Source organism: Apium graveolens, chromosome 6 (genome assembly GCF_009905375.1).
Source record: "Apium graveolens cultivar Ventura chromosome 6, ASM990537v1, whole genome shotgun sequence".
Classification (NCBI taxonomy): Eukaryota; Viridiplantae; Streptophyta; class Magnoliopsida; order Apiales; family Apiaceae; genus Apium; species Apium graveolens.
Genome location: NC_133652.1, coordinates 108,880,236 through 108,886,989, shown reverse-complemented (window position 1 = coordinate 108,886,989; position 6,754 = coordinate 108,880,236). Strand labels below are relative to the sequence as shown.

Below are 6,754 nucleotides of genomic sequence, written 5' to 3'. Positions count from 1 at the left end.
AATCCAGTTCTATTACAAATTTAAGTCATCTTTTTGTAAAGATGCTTTATATTTTTGTGATTTAGCCTGTAAATATGATTAGCTAAAAGAGACTTGAGAGTCGGTGAATGATTATTTGAGGTCCAACGAACCTTGGGAATATTAAATCGATACCAACACAATTTATCCATATAATTCTCTTAGGAAATCAAATTAGTTGAACAATTGTATAATGGTTTCAGAAGAAATGCTGGTTCCAGAAATCCAGCTCCTGTACCCTCAAGAGACCGGAGGAAATCTCAAAAGCCCTTGCAAGAATCAAGTTGGCCTTCAACTTCTAAGTTCTGTATTTCAATCTGCATTAATCTTATATTGTTGACCTGATGCCATTATATTATATTCAGGTACTTGAGATATTGGAAATATATAGAAGGATATATGAAGAGTACTTGGAAGTACCTGTTGTGAAAGGTAAAAAGAGAGAAATGGAGAAGTTTGCTGATGGCCTTTACACAACATCTGTGGAGATAAAATGTGTCTCTTGGGCAAAATACATTCTTGTATTTGATATAATATCGTTAATGAGTCTTACAACTATTTGTTAACTTTTGCATCATATGCTTTTATCCCTGAGACTGGCAAGGGTATACAAGCTGCCACCTCCCACTGCCTTGGCCAAAATTTTGCAAACATGTTTGATATAAAGTTCCAAGATGAGAATGGAAAGAACTGTCTGGTGTGGCAGAACTCATGGGGAATCTCCAAAAGAACAGTAATTTTCTATATATTTTTATTAGCTTGGTTAAGTTATTGTTTCACTATATATTTACATGGTTTTTAAATTCCTTTGCACTATTATTTTGTAGATTGGGTGATGGTTATGGTTCATGGAGATGACAAAGGACTTGTTTTTCTACCTAAAGTGGCATTTATCCAAGTTATAGTGGTTCCAGTTCCCTACAAAGATGCAGAGACGCAAAAAAATATTGGACGACTGCTCTAACGCTGTGAAAACACTGTCTAAAGTTGGTTTGAACCGGTACATATAGCTTTTGGATGTAATTGCGTGGTTATTTTGGTTTGCTTGGGAACTTTGTATTTTATGGATGAACTTGTACTTTTGATAACAGCTCTCAAGTTCAATTAATATGTATTCAAATTTTAATGTTGCAAGTTGATTTAAATTTTATTATAATTCAAAAATTAACAAGTGTAACCAATTGATATTTTTATGTTGGCAAAAATTGGAAATATTGTTACGATAAATAAAGGGTGTTACACTAGATATAAGAGTGTTTATTAAAAAAGTGTTACAATAAGCTATAAACATGTAACCAAAAGAATTTAATTATTTTACAATATTGTGTTACAATAGAAAAAATGATGTTGCAAAAGAGTTTATTACAACACATTTTTTGGTGTTACAAAAGGTATATTGGTGTTGCAATAGAACTGTGGTTACACCTGTATGTCGTACTATAGATACTGTAAGTGTAACCATATGGGGTCTATGGTTAAATTTACAACTATGTTACCAAAAGTTGAAAAATTGTTATAATAGACCCCTATTGTAGCACGAGCAAATCCAACACCACCAAATTTTCAAAAAGTGTAACCATAGCCCAATTTTTTGCTTTAGGTAATACTTTTTGGCTATTTTTACACTTTTTTTGGGTGTTGCTAGAGTCCATATATGGTGTAGTGACTCTATAGTTGTTTTGACTTATCGAAGTCTCTGAGTTCTCCATAAGAGAATTTGGCTTGTCGAGTGTTGAGTGGCATTTATGTCACTTTATAACGCTCTGTAAAGCTTTGAATTGGTGTTTTGTACTCCAGTTATAATTGTTTTTAACGTGTTTTATAGTGTTTTTGCATTTCAGGCATTTAACAGGAATGCAGGTGAATTGGCATTATTTTGATGCTAATATAGTGTTCGGATGGTGTCTACAATAAAAACTCGTGAAAATACCAACTCTAATCAGCAAGAAAAGAAGAAAGTAGAAAATTCTCCAGAGAGTCAGCGCGCTCGCGCTGTAGAAGCGCCCGACCGCGCCAGAATGGCAGAAGTACAGCGCGCCCGCGCTGGTCAAGCGTGTGGCTGCACCGGGTCGGGATTTCAGAATCCTGATTCTCCTCTTATTTTGATCCTCTACTCTACATGGGCTGCTATATAAACATAACTTAAGGTCATTTTTCATAATAAGACATACCAGAGCTTAAAGAGAAGGCGTAAGAAGACCGTAAAGCACAATTCAACCAAGGCGAAGAGGATCTAGTTTATTCTTGTGATTCTTTATTTTAAGTTGTAACTTCGAATGCTAGTTTTCTTGCTTGTGAACCTATACTCTTGTTTCGTACTTGGTTTATTATTTATTCAGTATAAAGACTATGTTTATTATACCATGCTTTCGTCGGAACCCACGTTGATGATGAGTCGGATAATGGGCTAATCGTTATCGTGGGGTTCTAACAGATTTATTGTTAGGTCACACACACACTGTAGAGGGGGTGAATACAGTGTATAGTACACTCTAATCGAACTTTAAGAACTTAAGTAACAGAAAACAAACTTTATTGAAACAATAAACTCTGTTACAGTATGGAACTGTTACCTCTCAGTGATGAACAAATATCACGAGAGCTGATAGGGTTACAATGAATAATCTTCTCTAATAATGATAACACTTGTAGTGTAAACCCTATATCTGTGTTTATATACTACACAGTTACAAGATAATCGCTAATTGATATGGAATATAATTCTGCTTCCTAAAATATATCAATCAGATATCTTTTCTTCCAAGTATTCCATTCTTTACGGAATTCCTTCTTCATGCATATCTCTTCTTATGTTTATCTTGATCTTCTTTCCTTTAATCAGCTACTGTCCTTATCTGATCGTCCTTCAGCACTTAAGTTCTGATATCTATCTTCTGATGATTATCTCCTGATAACATATGTACTGATATCCTTAAGTCCTGACTTCCAGTATAAGTACTGATCAACAGTTAAGTACTGATTTATCCTGTTCAAGTAAGATCTGAAAGCTAAACATAAAACATATTAGCCATGACATTATCAAATATATTTAACAATCTCCCCCAACTTGTAAATTAACATAATATACAAGTTTAACAGATATTTGATGATGTCAAAAACATTAAGTACAAATGCATGAGAATTAGACTAGATAACTACAACTTACAGTCCTTAAAGCTTTTACCAATTTCAACTTCTGATAACAACTTCAGTCTATATAAATATCAGAATTTAAGCAGTTGTAGATCTTCGACTTGGCTTCATCATTTTCTGATCTCTCTGATGTCAGGAGTTGTTCTGAGATAGTTCTTCAACAAACATTTCTCAGCATATCTGAGTTCATCAATCATTCTCCTTTTGACATTTTAAAGCTCTGCAGTATCTTCACCAGTTTAAAATATTGCAGCTCTGAGATCATTGATCTTTGCTTTTCTCAACTCCTGATCTAGTCTTATGACATAAGCTTTGTCAGACTCTAGATTGAATTCAAGTCCCTTAATACCAAGATATGTTCTGATCTGTGCAGTATTAGGCTTCATATCAACAATATCACCATTGTGATCTCTGTACTTTGGAACATATATGCTGTCAGACTTAACAGAATAAAGCCTTTTCTGTCTCTGAATCTGTTCTTTTAAGTAGTTTGCAGCAGTCTCTGTTATTCTGTCATCCACTTGAAGTAAGAAAAGTACATGCTCCAATTCTTCAAAATACTTCAATGGAATGGCATTTTGTCTTATATGATAAACCCCACCATCTGTCATGAAATACAACATGATGTATTCTTTCAAGTAGGTATGGTAAACCATCTGTACAGATTCCAATTGATTCAATCTCTCAGGAGTTGCTCCAATACCTGGTTCACTCAAGGAAGTTAGATCATTGGTAGTGTTGTGTACTCTTCTTTCATCAGCACTTCCCAATCCAGTTTTATCTCTAGCTTCCTTTCCAGTAACTACTCTTGCTTCAAAACCACTTGCAGTAGTCTTCAAAGATTGAGTCTGTTTTGCTTTAGTGAATCCTGGTAGGAGTGTCTTTGATCTATTTTCTGATATCAAGTTAACTTGAGCTCTGTCAAAGGTTACTTGCTTCTTCTGAATATCAGAACTTACAATTTCTTGACTCTGAACAACTTGAGCCATGTCAGAGGTTGTTTTAAGAACTTTTCTTGAAGTCAGAGCAAGATCATCTTTTTCATCAGTAATTTCTTCTTCCTCAGGAGGTACATAAACCTTGATAGGTTCACCAACCTTTTCTTTACCCTTGGATCTTGGATCTATCTGTGGTTGTGATCTAGCCAACGTTGCTTCAGTATGTGTCCTTTCTTTGATCGCAATGCCTTTGAGTTTTGGAAGTGACTTTTTACCAGAAGCTTCAGATTTAGATGTGACTTTCTCTGATTTAAGTCTGGCTTCTTCTTCCTTTAAACTTTCCAAGTCCATTCCTGGATTTTCTTAAAGAAATAAATGTCTTGACATTTCCTCATCAAGATCTAGAAGTTCATCAGAACTAATCCTTTTACCAGCAGTAGAACTTATTCTTTTCCCAGTATCAGAACTTGTCCTGTGACTAGCTTGTCTTGATGTAAACCTTCTACCTTGACAATGACCTCTACCCATTCCAGAGTATCCTTGATCATCATTTCCATCATCCTTTCCTTACAGTGTCTTGTTAATGTTGTATTTGGACTTAATTACCTTCTCCCCCTTTTTGGCATCAGCAGGTAGTAAAAGAGAGATAAGTAATTCCACTGAGGATTGGATTTCAGTAAGTTGCGATTGCTGAGAAGCTTGATTTGTCAGAATGTCATCAATCTGAGCTTGTTGTTTCTCTTGAGTTTGCTCAATATAAGCAATCCTGTCAATGGTAGGTTGAAAGAACTTTTTCTTATCAATTTTCCAAACTTGTTCTTGTTTGATAAAGTTCTCCTGAATCTTGTGTAGCTCTGCATGAGTAGTTGAATGAAGACCTTGTAGATGTTTAATACTCAATGCAGTGACTCTAAGCTGGGGTTTTAAATCATCAGAATTTAACATTTCATCAGCTTTAGTCAAGTGCTCAGCAAGATGTATTGCAGTTGGAACACATGAAACTGAGTTCCATTCCTTAGTCCACTCCTGACCTGCAGGAGTTTCACTCCAAGGTACTGGTGCAGCCCCGATAACAAACTTCTGTACCAGTTCGGACTTAGGAAGAGTCTGTTGAGGAGTATGTCCTGAAGGACCTGCTTCATCATTATCTACAGTTGGAGCAGCTTCACCAGTATCTCCAGCATTTGCAGCATCAGAACTTAAAGAATCAGTATCTTCTGATAAGACAACAGTGTGAGTAGCAATGGAGGCTTCAACATCCTCTAATTGCTGATCTGATACTAAGTTCTGATCAACATCCATATCCTGATGCTCACCTAAAGTCTGATCATCAGCATCTTGATGCAGAGAAGGTGTTGTTGATAACTCTGGAGTTTGAACAGCATCAGTAACAGGTGTTGTGGAAGGATTATTTGCTGTTGGAGCTTCTAAGAGAAATACTTCAGACACAACCAAGTGTTGAACATCAATATCAGCACTTGTGCCTGGATCAACAAGAGACACAGATGGTGAGTTAGCCTTGTCAGATACAGCTTCCTGAGATGGAGTTGATGGAGAAGAAGTGACTGGAGCAAATTCCTTGTCTTGTGAGATCAGAGATTCCTGATCCCCTTCCTTAGCTGCTTCCTCTTCATCATCTGAAACTGGCCTTTGTGCCCTCTGTTTCTTGTACTTCCTTGTTGATTTGGATTCCTTGGGAGTTTCAGGAACTATCATTCGTCTAAGCCTCTTGAGAAGCCTACAACCCCCAATTTCAGAATCCTTCTGAGAAACCTCTTTCTCAGCTTCAGTAACAGCAGGTTCTCTAGCAGGAACCTGTTCCTCAGAATCAGATTCATCTCTCAATATAATACTCCTTCTCTTTTGAGATGTTTGAGGAACATTTTTTGTCCTCTTTGGCTTGGAAGATGAAGGCTTCACAGTAGGTGCTGAAGATGAAGGTTGAGCAGTCTGTGAAGTGGAGAGATAGGATTTGAGATATGTTCTGAGGGTAGGTTGAGTAGAATGAGAGGTAGGTACTGAGGTTGATGGATTTTGGGTGGTTGGAGTTGGTTGGACATCAAAGTAAACAGATCTATAAGTATCAGGATCAGCATTTACCAGCATCTGTTTTACAGACTTAGGAATCTGTAATGGTCTAACCACTTTTTTCTTAGTATCAGCATTTACCAGATCATTAAAGTATCGTTTTGCAACCTTAAAAGGTGGGGTTTGAGTGCTGACTAAATGAGGTTCATCAGTACAGTAAGTGTAAATAAGTTGACAGAATCTAGCAAAATAAACAACATCTCGATCCTCTGTCATCCTATCCCCAATAAAACCAATTATTCCAGTTGCAAAATCAAAATGAGTTTGATGAATAATAGCATACCCTATGTGCTGACTCAGAATTGGGATAACATCAAAATTTGAACATTTGTTCCCAAAAGCTTTGGTGATGCAATCAAAGAAGAAACTCCATTCTCTTCTGATATTAGCCCGTTTTAACTGTCCAAGTTTCGTCAGACTCTTTTCATATCCCAATTCAGCCATTAACTCCCGAAGGGCTGAGTCCTCTGGAATTGAGAAAGTACAATCTTCTGGAAGATGTAAAGCCCTGCGTACTGTACCAGGAGTAACTACAAATGATGAATCACCCACTTGGA

At 36.5% G+C, this 6,754-nt stretch overlaps 1 long non-coding RNA gene across 1 annotated transcript; it reads left to right on the top strand.

The window, feature by feature from the left end:
* Window positions 1-219: 219 nt before the first annotated feature.
* On the top strand, window positions 220-1,144 carry LOC141664848 (uncharacterized). Its single transcript, XR_012552059.1, has 3 exons — window positions 220-301; window positions 384-751; window positions 846-1,144. It is a non-coding gene; the product is annotated as an uncharacterized LOC141664848 (long non-coding RNA).
* The last annotated feature ends 5,610 nt before the right edge of the window (window positions 1,145-6,754 follow it).